Source organism: Artemia franciscana, chromosome 19 (assembly GCF_032884065.1).
Source record: "Artemia franciscana chromosome 19, ASM3288406v1, whole genome shotgun sequence".
NCBI lineage: Eukaryota > Metazoa > Arthropoda > Branchiopoda > Anostraca > Artemiidae > Artemia > Artemia franciscana.
Window position 1 is genome coordinate 20,936,529 of NC_088881.1, and position 20,100 is coordinate 20,956,628.

At 37.4% G+C, this 20,100-nt stretch overlaps 1 protein-coding gene across 2 annotated transcripts in view; it reads right to left on the reverse strand.

Moving 5' to 3' along the window:
- LOC136039396 (rab GDP dissociation inhibitor alpha-like) overlaps positions 1 to 14,644 on the reverse strand; it is a 70,482-nt gene extending 55,838 nt beyond the window's left edge. The window contains exon 1 of one of the 2 annotated variants that reach the window (XM_065723094.1): positions 14,603 to 14,644. The gene's annotated coding sequence lies outside the window, so the exon portion shown is untranslated. Of the gene's footprint in view, positions 1 to 14,063; positions 14,478 to 14,602 lie in introns of those variants that run through there. The other variant, XM_065723095.1, reaches the window with a different exon arrangement.
- Between the last annotated feature and the right edge of the window lie 5,456 nt (positions 14,645 to 20,100).

Sequence of the window (20,100 nt, forward strand, 5' to 3'; positions counted from 1 at the left end):
GTAAATTGCAAATTATGTTCTGGCCTTGGGAAGGCATAGGGGTTTTGAGCCCTACTATTGTTAATATCTTCTTGTTTTGAGTTTGATTTGGTTATTTACTCGGGTTACATTTATTTATTGATGCTGACTTGTGGTGATTTTATGCTTGGTAGACTATTTGATTTTATTTTAACTCATTTTTGGTTTAATGGAGTTTAATGGAGAAAAACTTATTTTGTGGAAAAAGTTTCTTTAATTAATTTTTGTCTGTTTATATTGACATAGTCTATTCAGGGAAAAAGAAAATGATAGTTAAAATCTTCTCGTTTTTTTAAAATAATTTATAGTTTGGCCTGCTATTTGTATTCTGGAGAATATTTTTCAGCAATTTTTAACAACGAACACCCTTTTAAAAATCTGGACACAAATAGTAGTGTTTAATTCAGATTCATACCTCCTCTAGTTGACCTGAAATAGAAAACTTGGTACCATTCACAAAAAAAAATCTGTATACTCTCTTGAGCAGCTTGGATACACTAACGCTATTTTGATTTGGCTAAATTTTAAGAGCAGAAGTAGCAAAAGAAGTAGCCCCAACAGTTCAAACATTGCTCAGATGCCTTATTGAGAATTAGCATTAACACAGTACATTTTGTTTAAATCTTTAGGCAACATTTAATTTTAAACATAATGGGCAAATCGTATAGCTGTAGGGGGTTGACCTACACGATAGCCGAAGAGATAAGTAACAAGACCGTTAAGCTATACTGAACAAAATAGCTATCTTAAATTTTGATTGGAAGTTTTTGAAAAATTATGAGCTAAAGTGGAGGGTTAATTACCCTCCAATCACCTTTGACTCATAAAAAGGGTACTATAACTTTTAATATCCAACCAAATTAGCTTTAAAATATCAATGATATTAATTGCTATGATAGAGCAGCACTGTCTATGATATTACTTATATGCCCTTTTAATACTTGCATGTGTAGGCCTATAGTTTGTTTGTTTAACGGAAACTATCCCTGAAAGTTTCAGCTTAATGCCCTTAAGTGTCAGTAGTCACAGCAACCATAGAAGTAGGATCAAAAGTATATACATAGTGTCTTCTGACTAGTTCAAAATTTGATGCAATTTTAAGCTATTATTGCGATATTGCTTTGACACCCTATTGACAATCTACATGATCATAGTTCGTTTTGATTTAGTTCAGCATCCACCTAAATATTCCTTGAAAGCTTCACCTTAATACTCTTAGCTTGTGTAGTAGCAATAGTTGCAGTAGACGTAGGCACATATCACCTTTTTTCAACATCCCCTTCAATGCACAATGAAATTTTTTAACTTAACACCCTCAACTGGTCATGAAGCATTGCTGATATGTCCTTTTGACAACTTATGCAGGCATAGTTTTTTGCCTTGCCTTACAAAATTTTTGCCTTAATACCCTGAGATTTATTAGTAATATTGGTAACACCAGTGGTTATAGTAGTGAAGTAGGAGTAGAATAAAGAGTAGTATCGTTATATGGTATACCAGAAAAATACATTAAAGTGATCTACGCTATGTACGAGAATAATACTGCTGCGGTTAAGGTAGGAAATGAGGTTAGCAACTGGTTTTGTATTAAATCAGGAGTTAAGCAGGGTTGTGTTCTATCCCCCTTTATATGGATCATTTTGATGGACTTCGTCTTAAGGAGCACAGAAAAGGCAATTGGAGACCATGGAATCAAATGGGGAGGAAGAACGCTCCTGGACTTAGATTATGCTGATGATTTAAGCATATTAGATGAAAGTGTGAGCAAAGGGAATGAATTTTTAGAGGTTTTATGAGTTCAGGGTGCTAAAATAGGCTTGAAAATTAATGTTAAGAAGACTAAGTCACTAAGGCTAGGAATAAGTGAAGATGAACAGGTGACATTAGGTAACGAAAAGATTGATCAGGTTGGGAGCTTCAGTTACCTTGGTAGTATTATTAGTAAAGATGGTGGGAGCAGTGAAGATGTTAAAAGTAGAATAGCTAAAGCTCGGGGTGGTTTTTTTTTCACAGTTAAAAAAAGTTTGGAAGAATAGAAAGATAAGCCTACAAACCAAGATTAGAATATTGGAAGCTACAGTGATGACAGTGGTCAAATATGGCTCTGAAGCATGGGCACTCCGAAAAGCAGATGAAAATTTACTAGATGTTTTCCAGAGAAATTGCCTACGGATTGTTCTGGGTACCCAGCTGACTGACCGTATTTCAAACAGTAGGTTGTACGAAAAGTGTGGTTCAATCCCGCTTTCTGGGGCTATAATGAAAGAAAGGTTGAGATGGCTAGGCCACGTTCTACGGATGAAGGATGACAGATTACCGAAGATTGTCCTTTTTGGCCAACCGTCTGGGGCTACACGGAAAGCAGGTCGTCCTTGTCTGGGTTGGGAGGATGTCATAAATAAAGATTTAAAGGAAATGGGAACTTCCTGGGAGGGTGTAAAGAGGGAGGCTTTAAATAGATTAGGTTGGAGGAGGAGCGTGCGTAGCTGTGTTGGCCTCAGGCGGCTTGGTGCTGCAGTGAGTTATTAGTAGTAGTAGTAGTAGTAGTAATCTTAGCTTTAGTAGCATTAGCAGTAGCAATAATGATAGCAGCAGTAGTAATTTTTGTAACAGTAGAAGTAGTACTATTATGATGGAAATATTGTCTTTTGGTTAATTCAACATCCACTACAACAGGGGTTGTAAGTTTCAATTTCACATACAAAACAGTTCCTAAGATATTGCTAATATGCCATTTTGACAAACTGCATATGGATGGCAGGTTGTCATCTGTACAACCAAAATTTTCAGAAATATTCTCTGAAAATTTCACCTTCATACCCTTAGGCATACTTGTGATGGTAGTCACGGTAGTAGTATAACTACTCAATACAATTAGGCATTGCTATGATATTGTCGATTTGCTTTTTTTAACCTGTATAGTTGTATACTTTCTGAAATTTCCATCTTAAAGCCCTTACAAATAGTTCTGAATTGAATGAAATGATGAATTGACCTTTTGGTCAATTCATCATCCTGTTTAAGTATTCTCTGAGAGTTAATACACAAACCAACTTAATACACAAAACAAATTTTTAAGATAGGCCTACATTATTTTAGTAATCTAAATGCACAAAATCTCTTTTTTTAGTTGAAATTTGCCATAAATAGTCTCTTAAATTTTACCTTAGAGTAGTTTAGTAGCATAAGGAAAAGTAGCAGTGGTGTTCGTGTTAGTAGTGACAAACATATATTACCTTTTTGTGAATTGATCCTCCCTTTTAAGTATTCTTTAAAAGATTCAACTTAATACCCAAATCAATTATTGAAATATGCCCTTTTGACAATCTACATATGCATAGTGTATTGATTTAGTTCAAATTCCACCTCAATATTCTGTCAAATTTCCAACTTCATATGTTTAGCCTTAATTGTACTAGTATCATAGTAGTAGTGGCAGTAGCAGGAAGAGCAGTAACAGCAATAGTGTATAAAATTATTAGTAGTAACTGTAGTACTAATGGCAGTAGTAACAGTTACATTTTGCCTTTTGGTCAACTGAACATCCTGCTTATGATGACCCTGAAGTTTCCTCCATGATGTCATAAGCCATTCCAAAAATATTGCTCATATGCCTGTATCAGTAATCTGTGTACACATAGTATGTTTTGATTTAGTTGAAATCGCCCCTCAACGTTTCCTTATACATTGTTTTCAATATCCTCAGCCTTAGTAGTACTTGCTACAGAAGTGTTAGTTTTAGTGGTAGTATAGACAGTAGTAATAGTACTTTAGGTAGCAGTTGAAGCACCAGTAGTAATAGCATACAAATATTGCCTTTTTGATCAATTGATCATCTCCCTTATCATTTACTGGAAATTCCAATTTGATATACTCAGTCATTCCCAAGGGACACCCTTTTGACAATCCACATTCATTTAACATGTTATGATACAGTTTATAACATGAACTATAGACTCATCATAATGTCCTTTGTATTATGGAAAAGTAAAAAGTTCTCAATAACATATATTCTATGTAAACAATGAACAAATTGCACAACTTGCAGCCCTTGTCCTGAGGCCTTGGAGGGGTTTGACATCCCCAAACATATAATTACCGAGCTTTCAACAATTCCGAAAAAATTGGTGTCTAAAAACTTTGTTTGGATGTTTGTTGTGGAAAATAATAAGCGGGGAGGGGGTCTCAAATCACTTTGACTCTTAAAAAGGATACTGTGACTTCCAATTTAAAATCAAATGATACCCATCTGAATTTGATACAACCACCCATTCCACAAGAGCCTTATATGCACCCAGGGCATAAGTTAAACCCCTTGTCCCAGAGCTCTAGGAGGATGTTCCAACCTTGGAGGCATAGCTAAATGTTCTTTGGACTAGAATGGAAGTTACCACATATTACTACTACTACTGCTACTACTACTACTACTACTAATAACTCACTGCAGCACCAAGCCGCCTGAGGCCAACACAGCTAAGCACGCTCCTCCTCCAACCTAATCTATTTAAAGCCTCCCTCTTTACACCCTCCCAGGAAGTTCCCATTTCCTTTAAATCTTTATTTATGACATCCTCCCAACCCAGACAAGGACGACCTGCTTTCCGTGTAGCCCCAGATGGTTGGCCAAAAAGGACAATCTTCGGTAATCTGTCATCCTTCATCCGTAGAACGTGGCCTAGCCATCTCAACCTTTCCTTCATTATAGCCCCAAAAAGCGGGATTGAACCACACTTTTCGTGCAACCTACTGTTTGAAATACAGTCAGTCAGCCGGGTACCCAGAACAATCCGTAGGCAATTTCTCTGGAAAACATCTAGTAAATTTTCATCTGCTTTTCGGAGTGCCCGACATCCTCCCGACATCCCCCCATATTACACCAGTATAGAAAGGTGGTAAGAGAGATAAGGCAGTTAACTATAGACCAGTCAGTATCACCTCTGCTTTGGGAAAAATACTTGAAAGCATAGTCAACTATCCAGTCATTCAACATCTGACTAGACAAGTATTTCCCAGTTGACATAATTTTTCTGGACTTCGCTAAAGCATTTGATATGGTGTGGAACAGGCAACTGCATATTATGCTTGAAGCTATTGGTTTTAATACAGAAATAATTGACTGGGTGATGCTTTTCTTTAGGAATAGAAAACAAGCAGTTAAAATGTTTGGGGATAATGGACCATCATTTCTCTCTGATGTTGTGGAAGTGGAGTACCTGAAGGCACAGTCCTGGGCATCTTAAAAGTCCAATCTTTTGGGACAATTATAGTTGAAGATTTCAACCTGACAGAAATTTTATGGATTGATGGATATGGGTTGTCAAAATCACAAACTACTGGTTCTCCCTTTGTGTCTTGTCTATCAAACAATTATCTATACCAAACTGTGAATGAGCCTACGAGAATTCGTAGTGACTAGAATCCATCCCTTCTTGACCTAGTTATTCTTTCTATTCCTGAGATATTGATAAGCAATGATCATCTGCCCCCCTCCCCCCCCCATTGGAAAAACCCGTACATGTTACAATTCTCTATACAACTAATATTCACAGCAAACAAACGACTTAAAGACTTTGCTCCTTTATTGATTAAAAAGCTAGAAGTAGAGATTTAGCATGTATTATCTGGAGTTTTACCAAAGATGATGATCTTGAGACTTCTTGGCATTTCTTCAAAACTTTATTACTTGGTGCTGAATTGAGAAATACTAGCATCAGGGTGATTAGACAGCCTAGATTTATTAGTCTAATCCAAAGAAAATGCAAAGATTGAAAAAAGTAATGCAAAGGTGGGAACTCTTGTAACTTTGAAAGATACCAGGTAGCCAAAAATCTTGCAACAAATAACATTAAAAAATTCAAATCAAATTATGAAAATAAACTGGCTCAACAAATCAAAGTAAATGCAAAACTTTTTTAGAGGCACACATCAACTAAAATACTAGGCAGACACTCAGTTTCAGATTTGTGGGGTGATGGATGTGTGATATCCACACCTGAAAGTAAACCTGAAGTCTTGAAAAAACAATTTTCCTCAGTATTTCTTGATGGTTCGGATGTCCAATCCCCTGCACTCTCTTCTTACCTTATCACTACAACTATGTAACTATACTGAAGTAACTGAATGCATGGTGAGTAAGAAACTCACCAGTCTTCATTCAGAGTTCGTTCAGTAAACACCTCTTTTTGGATATTAACCTTTCAATTGAGTAAGGCTTCAACCTGTGTGATTTCCCTAGAGACATTTATTATAAGGCTTCAACCTGTGTGATTTCCCTAGAGACATTATTTATCCGATTGTTTAGATTTATTTGCTATTGACATTTTTACTACGTGAATTTGAAATCAATACTTAAATATCAAATACCTTGGGACTTTGAACTTGATAAGTACCTACAGTGAATTTCTGACCTACAATAACTATCAAGATTTTGACGTCAGAACCGGTTTAACGAACTATGCTTTTGGATTTTCTTTGGGACTCGTAAGATGGGTGAGAAACTGATATTAAATGCAGTATTGAACTTCATTAGCAGAGCGCTTAACGATGGCATTTAAATGGAATCAATTATCAAATCAGCAGTAGGCTACTACGACCATGAGACAATTATACTAGCTAAACGAATTCTCCATACAGAACTTAATGAGCCTAATAGAGTATTAATCCATGCCAAAGATGAGGACAATATTCTCGAAATGTCGAAAACCTTAGTAAACGCCGCGAAGCAAAAAGTGAACATTCCTAAATTCGTGATATTCAGCCCCAGTGAAGTTCTCGCAATAGGCGATGCCGTTAGCGCCACAGCTATTTCTAAAATAAACGAAATGTCTAGGAAGTTGGACGGTGCTCTAGCAACGCTAACCCACCCTCAAATGAGCCTGCCTAAGCCCTCTCAGCAATCCTTAAATTGTGCACCCCCCTCAAAGCCGTCATACGCTGTTATGGTGAAAACCCACCAACTGACCTTAAAGGCCCAAACGAACGCAAGGTTTTCTTGGACTCCATGTGCCAGAACTCTGTGACAGACGTTACGGAATTAAAGTGCACCAAAAACGAGTGGAAACTTGTCGTTCGAACTAAGACAGCAGCCACAAAAATAGTTGAAACTATGAAAACATCAAGCCCAAGTCTAAATGCCTCATTAAAAGAATCTGCTTATATCGGCGTGGTCAAGCGCGTGCTGGAGGATATCGATCACTCGAAGCTGGAAGAATTAATACCAAAATGTACGAAGGTAACCCAGTGTGGAAAGTCGAGAACATATAAAGTATATTTTCAGACGCGGAGTGATCTTGAAGTTTTCCTTGAAAACTCGGTTAGAATTGGCTACGAACGATTACAAGCCCAAGAATTTGTCTTCCTTCCGCGCCGTTGTTTTAACTGCCACAGGATAGGCCATCTAGCTTCCAACTGTGAAAATCCATCAACATGTTCAAAATGTGGCTCGCATGATCACATTTCCACGCGCGTAGCTCCCTGCTCAAAACTTTCTTTTTGTGTAGAGTGTAAAGTGCCGGGTCATACCTGCTACAGTATTAGTTGTCCCAAAAACAGGCAACTACAGAAATCATGAGCAAGTGCTATAGCTTCATTTCATGGAACATCAATGGCTCGTTCATTGAGAAGCTCCCGATCCTTAGTGATTTAAGTGTCGAACATGATGTGGTGTGCATTCAAGAGCACTTTATTACCGTGCAAAGTGAAAACCTGCTAGAACTGAATCATACCACGAAGGCCTACAAAGTCCCAGCTAAACAGAGTGGCAGCCGAGGAAGACCTTCAGGAGGCCTAGCTACGTTTGTTCGGTCATGTGTTCTGTCCAGTCTATTCGAAAAGTCTGACAATTTTCTCGCAGTACGAATTGAAAGTTGTGTATTCATTAACGTGTATTTGCCAACAGATTATAAAGATGAGCGTTCAGAACGTCTTTTTGCCCTTTCTTGTGAGAAACTAAATTCATGTATATCTAAAATTAAGCGCCAGGGTTTTTCTTGTGTAGTAATTGGAGATTTCAACTGCAACCTTTCTGAGATTTCTTCTTTACAATCATCTCGTACCTCTTTGATTAAGAATCTGTTTGGTGATTACCTTGCTGTGGTAGGAAAAGATAGGGATTTTACATATATTCACAGCTCCTCCAGTATGTCAAATCTAGACCATGTTGCCATTTCTCATAATTTAACTGTTCAAAATGTTAGGGTAGTAACGGACTATCAAATTTCTGACCACCTTCCTGTCTCGTCTTCTGTACATATTGTCTCTTCGAATGGTCACCAAACTCGCCAGGAAACTCAACAGCCTAAATTTCGTCTTGATTGGCTTAAGGCTGATAAGCAACTATTTGCTCTGGCGACAGAAGAAATTCTTAATAAAATCCGTATTCCCTTTAATCTCCTCCAAAAACTGAAAGATCTCTCTAAAGAAGAAGTCCGAATTTGTCTCAATATTTATTGTACTGAAATTTGTCACGCTCTCCTTCATGCTGAGAGGTTAGCGGTACCTAGAGTAAAAGTTCGTAAAGGGATGGTGCAAAAATGGCCTGAAAATCATTTGCTGGTGGCCGCTTGTCATCGAGCCAAATTCTGGTTTTTGGTATGGAAAGATTGTGGGCGCCCAAGATCTGGTACCATTAATAGCATCAGACTTACTACAAAGCGTAGATTCTCGAAGGCGCTCTCCCTCCACCGCAAATATCTCGTTGATAGCTATTCCGCCCGTGCAAAACAGGATCGAAATTTTCTTTTCAAGTCTGTATCTTTGGCAAAGCCTACCCCTCTGTTGTCGCCGTCTGAAATCCCCGTCGAGGATTGGTATTCTTATTATGCGAGTGAATTTGCTGCTCCTAACCCCCAGCTTGAAGACATGTACGAGAGAATTGGATGAGTTCCTTGATAAGCTTCCGCACTGTGATTTTGTTGTCAGTTTAGAGTCCGTTATTCAAGCAATTCGTCGGTTGAAAAATAAGTCTTCTTGCGGAATTGACCGTGTTAGCGCTATCCATATTAAACATGGTGGTTCGGTTCTCGCTATGCATCTTTCGCTTCTTATGCAGATGATCTTCACGCAAGGTGTTGTTCCCTCATCTTTCTGCGCAGGGGATCTTATCCCCATTCCGAAGAAAGAGAAAAATGAAATCAAATGCTCGTCTTTCCGCCCCATTACAGTCGCCACATCTTTATGTAAACTATTCGAGCTTCTATTCATTAATGAACTGGAAACTAAATGCTACACCCCGCCACGTCAAATCGGATTTAAGCGCCGCACTGGTTGTGCTGATGCCTCGACGGCTGTAGTGAGTGTGCTACTCGATGCGGATTTTTCTGGAGAGAGCATAGCCTTAGCTAGTCATGACATCAGCCGTGCATTCGATTCACTCATACACGCTGCAATGTTATTAAAAGCTTCACAACGAGGTCTGAATCCCTGTATAGTTCGATCCCTACGTGATATGTACTCGAGGCTGTCCATTCGCCTAAAGCTTCCTCCCAACAAAAATTGCCTCCCCAGCCTCATGACAAATTGATCCCCGTTTTGAAGGGTGCCCGCCAGGGAGCTGTCTCCTCCCCTCATTTGTTCAATAATTATGTTCTTCAAGCACAAGATAAATGCCCAACCTCATGCATTCTTTCCTCTATAGACACCTCCTTAGTATGCTACGCCGACAACGTCTTGAAGTTAAGTAGAACATTGCAAAAAGCTTCTGACATTTTTAAAACGCTTAAAACCGAATATCTAAAACTTGGCCTCAGTTTTAACAATGAGAAAACCGAAATAGTTCTCTTCAATTGGCAAAAAACACCACACGTGTCTTCACTGCTTTTTGGTGAAAATCTCGTGAATACTGCCGACCACATAAATTACCTCGGAGTCCCTATTGGCTCGTCTCTAAGGCATCCGTGCGCTTTTCTAGAATCCGTGCGCTTTTCTTCCGTTTTGCTAAATACCTCCTACGTTTTCCTCCCTGGTATAGAAACTCAATCCTCATTAAAAAGTATCACATAACCAACCCTAATGTTACAGTTGAAAATGTAATCAAAAGACACAATATTAAAATAGTAGATCACGATTGGTATAATATCCTTTTACAATAGATCTGTTTTCATTTTATTCATTTTAGTGCTATTTTGTTTGCCCTTTTATTAGTTGAGTCTCTTTCTAGTTATGTCTCCTCTGATATGTTCTTATATATTTTCTTATATTTATATGTTTGTGCTCCGTCTTTTTCATTTCGTATGATTGACGGGTTTTAAAATAAATAAATAAATAAATAAACCTGGTTCAATTAATGTAAATAAATTCAAGGATCTTGACAATATTCATCTTTGGCTTCTCAAAGATGATAAAGATATCCAAGCTGCCCCATTAGTTGTAATCTTGCAAAAATCAATCAAAGCTGCACAACTTCTGGTGAATAGGAAAAAAGCATATATAACTCCTATTTCCAAAAAGGGAAAAAGAAATTCTGCTGCAAATTACAGGCCAATCAGTATTATCCTACCTCTTCTGCTGTCAAAGTAATTGAAGGAATAGTTAGTGATGCTATTATTAAAACATCTTGAAAAGAATGGCATCCTTCACCATTCTCAATATAGTTTCTGAAGTGGTAGATCTGTTGACACAAATTTACTGCAGTCTTACTATCTTGTTACAGATCTAATAGACAAGGGAAGTCCTGTTCATATTGCACTCTTTGACCTAGAAAAGGCCTTTGATAGGGTCTGCCACAGGAGACTGATTGTCCAGTTACATGCTGCAGAAATAAACAACCAAGTTGTTGGCTTGATTAAGGTATTTCTTGCTCAAAGGACTCAACAGGTCAGAATATTCATATCTCATGAAATGCAAATTTATTTTAATCCATTGCTAGTCAAGAGTGGAGTGGTGCAATGTACTATCCTTGCCCCTATCCTCTTCAATATTTTATTAATGATGCACCAAGTGTAGTGCACAATTATTTAACTTTATATGCAGATGATTTCAAACTTATTGGTGGTATCAGAAACCAAATTGATGCAGATGTTTCTGCACACAATGCAAATAAGCTTAATAATTGGTCAAATGCATGATTAATGAACCTCAATAAATCTAAATGCCATGTCCTTCATTTTGGAAAAAATAACTTATGTTTTGGGTATACTCTCAATGAGCTACCACTTGAGGCTGTTCACCAGGATAGAGATATGGGTGTCTTGGTTGAAGATAAACTTAATTTTGATTCTCTTGCTGCTTCATCAGCTAACCAGACCCTAGGAACAATAAAGAGAACTATAAGCAAAAAAATTGATTAGCAAATTCCAAACAGTCCACTATTGTGAACATCTTTGTTGCCTCAAACTACCAAGCCTAACATATAGGCCCAAACAAAGGGATGTCATAACTGCCTTCAAACTTATTTTTATAAACAATGTCTCTGATTTATTCTTGTTTCTAGCCACCTCTTCTACCGGATGTCACTCAAAGAAACTGCATAAGATGTCATGCAGACTCCACCAGAGAAATTAGTTCTTTTAAAACAGAGTCACCAGCCTTTAGAATAGACTGTCAGAATATACTGTCTCTGCAACTCGTATTGACACTTTCAAATCAAGAGTGGATGCTGAATGGAGTGGAAATATGATTGGGAAGCCCATGAGTCTTCAACTTATCTTTAATTTTTCATGGAGCCTACAAGAAGAAGGAAATCTTTAGATTGCTCCCAGCTGCAATTTAAGGTAATGGTGCATCTTGTAAGCAGGGACTTAAAAGCTGAACTTCAATGTCCAGAAATCAACAAACCAGTAGGCTACTCTATTGAGTCAATGGACAAAACAAGGCAGTCTATTGTCAGTAGTCTGGCTGAATATGATCTGGGTCTATTAGTTGATGAACAGCTAAAGTTCAGTTTGCATGCCCAGACTATGGCAGAAAAGGCCAGTCAGAATCTTGGTATGTTTCAGAGAACTTTCAGTAGCTGTTCACCCTCAGTTGTTTCCAAGCTCTACAAAGTTTTAATTTGACCTAAAAATAGAGTTTGGGATAGGCATTGCCAACCAAATTAATAAATTTGACCCAGAAACTCTAGAATCAGTTCAGAGGAGTACAACTAAAATTACCCTTACTGAATTATCATCAAGAGAGAGACAGTATTATTATAGCACTTAAGCAGCTCAACCATAAATAACTTATCCCAAATATCTCTTCAAGGACAAGAGGACATGATCAAAAACTTTTTAAGAAGGATGCCAACTCAAGCTTACATAGCAAATTCTTTTCTAATTGGGTGGTGATTCTATGGAACTTGTTAGGACAGGAAACAGTCTCTTCAGCCAGTATTGAGTCATTTAAATCATCAGTTGACACAAAATGATGCAACAAGCCCTAGCAATCATTTTGGGCCTCAACTGACCAATCAGCACACAATCTTCGCTGACTGGTACAGGATAACGGGGTATAATTTGGCCTAATTTTGCTGTGAAGTTGTTTTGAGGGGTTTTAGGCTTGTTTTAAAATTCTTACAGCTTTGTTATCAAAACAACCTCTTAGCCTACTGATAATACCTGGGAAAATAATAATTATTATTTGTGTACCTGCTGCAAATAAGAATTATGGTAAAATTCTAGTTAATTGACTTCTTGCTATCATGGAAAGGGTTTAGGTTAGGAAAATGAAACTTTCAGGGATGGGTCTACAGGCTAAAGTATGTCCCAGGAAGGTATTTCAAAATACATGCATCCACTCCTTCTCCCTCTAGAGGGCCCTGAAATTTGCCTACATGCCTAGTTTGCGTACATGACTAGTTGCTTTTTCTCTGCCTTTAGTTCTGAAATGCAATCCCTGTTATTTGAGTAGAATTTGGTAAAATTGGTGCTAATAGTATTACTGGGTTCCATATAAAGTAAATATACCACTTGATGCCTTTTTTATGCTCTTTACAAATATAATAATTGGTTCTACCACAAATTCAGATTTAAGCACTTTTTGACCTTTTGTCATTACAAATCTGTAATAGTTTAGAAACAAATTTGAGCTATATATTTACACATCAGGGGGGTGGGGGTAAAGCATAGAATATATTAAATATGTAAACTAACCATTTTTTGGTGCTGCTGCACTGGTGATCTCTCTTCTCATCAAAATTTTATGTGCACAAACACATAAAAAAAAACAACAAATGGTTAGTTTACATATTTAGTATATGCTATGTTTTACCCCCACCCCCCTGATGTGCAAATATAGCCCAAATTTGTTTCTAAACTATTACAAATTTGTAATGACCCCATATATAGGTCATTTTTAAAAGGTCAAAAAGTGCTTTAAGAGGTCAAAAAACACTTAAATCTGAATTTGCAGTAGAAGTGATTATTATATTTGTAAAGAGCATAAAAAGGCATTGAGTGGTATATTTACTTTATATGAAAGCCAGCAATACTATTAGCACCAATTTTACCTAGATTTTTGAGCCATATCAATGTTTTCTTTTCAAAATTTGGGAAATGTATTTGCATATCTTTAAAACCTTATAAAATGGAATTGAGCAAAGTTATGAAGCTGAAAACAATTTTGTTTTACTCAGAAGATCTATTTTGCAAGATTTCACTTTTTTAACACACATATTTTAAAGGTCATCAAAGGTCAGGCTCTAGAGGGAGAAGGAGTGGAGGTAGTTGCTTCAAAACACCTTCCCAAAACATACTTTAGTCTGTAGATCCATCCCTGAAAGTTTCATTTTCCTAACCTAAACCCTTTCTGAGATAGCAAGAAGTCAATTAACTAGAATTTTATCAGAATTTTTTATCACAAGAGAGTTTTTATAGTAACATTTTTTTTAGATTTTTTGCTCCAATTGACTGTTTTACCTTCCAGAGATCTAGGTTATTAAGACTCAAAATGGAATGTCCACAATAAACAATATTGAAATATGAAAGAGCATAGGCTAAGAAAAGGCATCAAGTAATAGCCTATATTCACTTTTAACTTTGCTAAATTATGTTGAAGGCTGCAAGTTTATCCAAATCTAATTGTCTATAACATTTATTTAGGACCATAGTCCATTGAATCAAAAGCCTTACCTTCAAAAAAATAAAGTTATGTCTAATCAAAAAGATTGTTCTTCATAATCCTCTCTAAAAATACCCTTCCCGGTCTCTTTGCACAGCCCTTGCATTCTGGTACTAGAGGACATTCTTTGAAGCTCTCCATGCAGCGTTCCACGAGTAGACATAGAAGCCACTTCTTCAGCCAAAGAATCATCAATATGTGGAACCAGCTCTCTGAAGAAACAGTCTCTGCTACTTCAATTGACATGTTCAAGTCCCACCTTGATAGGGAATGGCTCTGCCAGGAGTTCCTTTACAATTGGGAAGCTGCAGAGTCCTCCACAAGAGTCTAATCTAACAGCCACAATCTACACCAAACGAATTCTTTTTTTTCTCATGGAGCATCACAAGGATGGATAATCCTTATATCGCTCCAAGCTGCGATTTAAGGTAATAAAACTTAATGTTAGCCCCTATTTCAAACCTCACATAAAAAGGCCTAGCCTAGGTTTAGGACAAATTTTCAACTTATAGGCTGCCAAGATGTTTCTAAATTAAATATAATCACTTACTTTTAAGCCACTTCCAATAACAATAGCATCATTCAAATTTTTGCGAATTCAAACAGAGCCGAAGAAATATGCATTTTTGCCAACGACTTGATAAAAAGAAAGTATCACCAAACGCCCTAGAATTGTGCCGTTGATCCCAGCATTGTGCCATGTCTATTTTTTGCGCCTTGCAATTTATTTCGAGCTACGTGCAACGCGTGGCCGACCGGAAAAGTAAATTAAAATAAAAAGAACAAAGTATCCGATGTATTCTTTCAAAGATATTTGGGAGATCTCTTTTTCCCTGCGTAGACCATTTTGGCGTCATTCCTGCAAATAGCAGAATTTCTATTAAATAGCGAACGATCAACATCCTTAGTTTTTTATTTTCAAAACTGGACTGAAATTTCCAAATATAAGCTCAAATTTACGTATAGCATACGAAACACAACCAATTAAGTTCATTGGAAGAAGATTGACTTATTCCACTTGAAAAAAACAACAAAATGAGAAACAAGAGCTGCAGCTAAGCTAAAACGCAGAAAGACTGACGGGAGGACATAAACCTCAATTAAGAGCTTATATGGCACTAAAGGTAATCATCCAAGTCAAAAACTGTAAAGTCATTTGCTGCAGCAGATTTCTTGTATCCTCTTCCGGCACTTTTCCAGTTAAAGTGTGTCACCATGCTCATTGGGGACTTCCAGTATTTGGTAACAACTCTTTTAGCACCTAGAAGAGCGTTCAGGGTACAGCTGTGACTAAAATTGCAAAAAAACACAATTTTCAAGAAGTTTTTAGGGGAAAAAATGAAATGAATCAGAACACGCACTGTGTATAAGGGGATGCAATTTGGTCTGTGAAATTGAAACCAACAGGGCTTACTGTGAGGAATGTTGAACTAACCAAAAGAAAATATTTGCATCCTAGTACTGCTGCTTCTATTCATACCATTACTACTGTTACTATTATTATTACATCTATTACTACTACTACCACAAACGCTTCGGCTACTACAAATAATTCTACAGCTACTACTGCTACTGCTATTAAAACTAAGGATATTAGGCGAAAAATTTGGGATATGTAGATACTCTATGAAACTAAATCGAAACACATAATGCTCCCAAAGAATGTCAGGCAGACACATCAGAAATGCTACAGGAATGGTTAAGATTCAGCCAAAACTTTCAATGTGTGTAGAAGGAGATGTTGAATAAACCATAGGTGCTATTGCGCATACTTCTACTAATGCTGCTACAACTGTTGCTACTGCGCAAGCTAAGGGTATTAAGGTGAAGCTTTTAAAGAGCATTTAGGCGGATGTTGAACTAAATAAAAGAAAAACAAAAATAAATTTTGAGCCATGTGAACTTTCAAAAATCTGACAAAACAATATCTAAAGAATAAATTGTAGTATTAATTTAGATCTTTAAGGGTAAGTTGTGGGGAATTTTGAACTACCTAGAAGGCACAATATGTATACTTTTAATACTACCACTACAGATAATGTAACTATTTACGCTAAAAGTATTATCACGAAACTTTTAGGGAACATTTAGGAGTTTCAATTAAAGAAAAAAACTGTATACACGGAAGTTTTCAAAAGGGTACATAAGAAATATAAAAGGATGCACCGCTCTATAATGAATAGAAATATTATTGAAACTTTTAAAGGAGTAAATTCAATTCAAAATTAAAAGTTCCAGGATTCTTATTCAAAGTAAAATTTACAAAACTTTAAGTACTAAATATCGGTATATGTCAATTAAACTGACAATTCGCGGTCATTTATTTATTTAATATTTTTTTTTACTAAAGCGCAAATTATGTTCTTGTCATGTGAATATATGGGGAATTATCAGCCCTGCTCATGTCAAATTTTACTCGCTTTGAGTTTGAGTCACATAATTTCTGAAATTGTGTTGCGAGAGCAACATTTTGGTTTTTTCCCTTTTTTTTCTATGCCGCCGATGTCAACTTATTCCTGGAAACTAGTAAGGGTCTAACCTATGCGGTTTTGACGGAAAGTGTGGACCTCAGGCCGGATTGATGAATATGGCATTACATTTTGGAAAGCTCCGCAGAACTCTTGCCTGGGGCCAAAAAGGATGGTTTTTGCTTGTCGGAGCAAACGAGCCAGAGCCTATGGTGTGCAAAGTGAAGTGGAGTTATGTAGCCTATGTCAAAGAGGAGTATCTGAAGTTGTGCAGCCAAACTTTCGTTTCATCAAACCATGTTTCTGAGTTCGAGTGGAAAGCTCCGTTCCAGCAGGCAAGCAGACAGGCACCACTTTCAAATTGAAGATGGAATAAAATATATGAGTGTTAAATATATACGGCAGTTACCCGTTCCCATAGCCAATATATCTTCTTTGAGTGATAAATAGAAAAATTCACAGAAGCAAAAAAGCGGCATTTTCCCACGGGTCCGAAAGTGCTGCCGTAATTTTCGGGTTTTTCAGTTGTTTTTTCGGACTTGGGATTGAGGTAGATAAATATTATCAGATGCACCTCTTAAACTTTAAAAGTTCTGTCATTGCTAAAGAAATTGGAGCTTATCCTTTGGTTCTTTTTAAGTGGTGACGTTAGGAAATTGGCCTACGGCAAAAAAATCAACTTTTGAACTAAGACAGATAGAAGTTTTTTACGACGGCAATTGATAGCTCGTGATGAGCTGATCAAAGTATATGTCATCCATTTTTTGATACAAAAATTTTTTCATGAGATATACTATTTTGAAAGTTTCAAGGGGTTGACAAAGTTTCAAGGGGTTGAAAAATAAGCCAATACCAATTGTGAGACATGTAGGGCACTTGTAAGGAAAGGTCAGTTGTTAGCTCATAATCATCTTCGGCAGAGAGGGGTTTGTAAACAATGCTATTCGGTGTACCTATTATTTGTCTCCAGTATATTTGATGATAAGACCAACTTGGTTCCAGTGGTAAGATATGTAGGGGACTTGTAAATAATAATCGTCTGTTAGGCTACAATCATCTTTAGAGAAGAGGGGTTTGTAACTTTTGCTAGTTGGTGTAGCCTATCCATACTCACTGTAACCTAGAATAAAGTGTCTACGCAACGGGTACAAACGATAACGTAAAACAACGACACAATTTAGTAATAATTAATAGAGTGTCATCTATGATATTTTGATCCTGAAAAGTTACGGATAGCTTTATAACTAGATTATATAAAATATAGTCCCAAGTCTTGATCCGTCACGATGTCTACGGTTGAAAACGATAAAGTTCAAATAGTTGCAAAGTCAATTTAGTCCCTTCTTTCGATATTCCTTTGTTTTTGTTGTTCTTTCAACGCTGAGGAATAGCCTTTGATCATGTGACTACTGATCGCGTTCTTCTTTGAACATAACGTTTAAAAAGCTTCGATAGGCTGACAACTTCAGCGTTTAACCGATAGCAAAGAAACAAAACCAAAGTGTTTCTCTTGCAACACTTTATTCGGCGAAGCCGAACGCTTCATTTGCAACGCTTCTTTCGGTGAAGCCGAAAAAAGGTTGCCGCAACACTTCACGTTGTTCAGGCAACGCAGGTCTAGTTTCTGTTTGTTTTGAGTTTAATTTATTTATTGATAGTGATTTGCGGTAGTTTTCAGATTGGAAGATTATTTGACTTCATTTTTGCTCATTCTTGGTATAATGGAGCTCTATACTTTTCTTTGAAAAGCTTGTTTTGTTGAAAAGTTTTTAAAATTTATTTAAAGGGAAAAAACTTACCCCAAAGTGATATAACGCCCAAGACAACCCAAGCTGTGAATTCTAAAAGATACTTGATGAAAACCAATGCCATTAATGCAGAAATGGAAATTTGATGTGCCTAAAAATCTATATATATAAACATAAGTTGTTTGTCTGTTTGTGTCTGTTGACTGACGTCATGTTTGTGTGTCGAGTGACGTCATGTTTGTCGACTGACGTCATTATGAGGATTGAGCATTATTCCGTCATGAAGTTGTTTGTCGACTGACGTCATGTTTGTCGACTGAAGAAATTACGGATCGGGACAACGGGACACAAATAATGACCGGGACACCGGGACACAGGGGATATAAATGACGACCGGGACACTCAAAGAGAAATTACAGACTGGGACAACGGGACACAAATAACGACCAGGACACAGGGAATATAAATAACGACCGGGACATAGGCATACAACTAAAACGGCGAGGCCGGGGGGGGGGGGTTAAGGGGGATTATATAAATGACGACCGGGACACAGGGAATGTTCAAGGGCAATCTTTAGAATAATGAGGTATAGATCTGAATACGGGTTTTTTTTCCCAGGGACGATTATATGTTGCATGTTCAAGGGTTGGTAAACCTGACAATCTATTTATATGCACATACAATGGGACAGCGAAGAATGTGATATATTCGCAAGATATAAGTATGTAAGGCTTTGTATATGACGTCATTATAAGACGACATTACAGACCGGGACACTCAAAGAAAAATTACAGACTGGAACACCGGGATACAAATGACGACTGGGACACCGGGACACAGGAAATATAAATGGACACAGGGAATATAAATGACGACCGGGACACTCTAAGAGAAATTACAGACCGGGACACCGGGACACAAATAACGAGCGGCACACCGGGACACAGGGAATATAAATGACGACCGGGACACTCAAAGAGAAATTACAGACCGGGACACCGGGACACAAATGACGACCGGGACACAGAAAATATAAATGACGACGGGGATACAGGGACACAACTACGTCGGGGATGCGAGGGGGCACAGGGGTGATATATAAATGACGACGGGGACACAGAGAATGTTCGATTAGCAATCACCATCAACAAAACTCAAGGGCAATCAGTAGAATAATAAGGTATCGATCTGATTACGGATTGTTTTTCCCATGAACAATTATATGTTGCATGTTCAAGAGTCGTTAAACCTGACAATCTATTTATATGCATGAACAATAGTACAGTGAAGAATGTTGTAAATTCGCAAGTTTTACGTAATTAAAAACATAGAAATATCTATCTATGTACACAGGTGGGACACAGGGACACAACTACAATGGCGCGTAACTAATATGGCAAGTAACGACTTACACGCGTGGGGAGGCTTGGAGGGGCGAGAAGCGTCCCCATCAGTTAGGTGCTGGGGTGGCGCGAAGCATCACCCCAACAGCTAGTAAATTATAATTATTATCCGCACAAAAAGTAAGGTAAAGTCATTAGAAAAACCAAACAAAACAAAAAAACAATGCCATCAGCGTGACCAATCAAAATCATCAAGTATTTTGCGTGCAGGAAATTCCTTTTACAACTAAGTAGTTTGAAGGCGTAACAGCTAACACTGAATTGTTTCAACATCAAACAGTTCGTGGTAACGAACTGTAGTAAGGAGCGACCCGGCTCAATAGTAACCAAAACTCAAAAAAATGGAATTTTGGTATTAATAGCTACATCAAAAGAATCGTATTTTAATATTGATTTTAAATAAATAAGTTTCATCAAGTTTAGTCT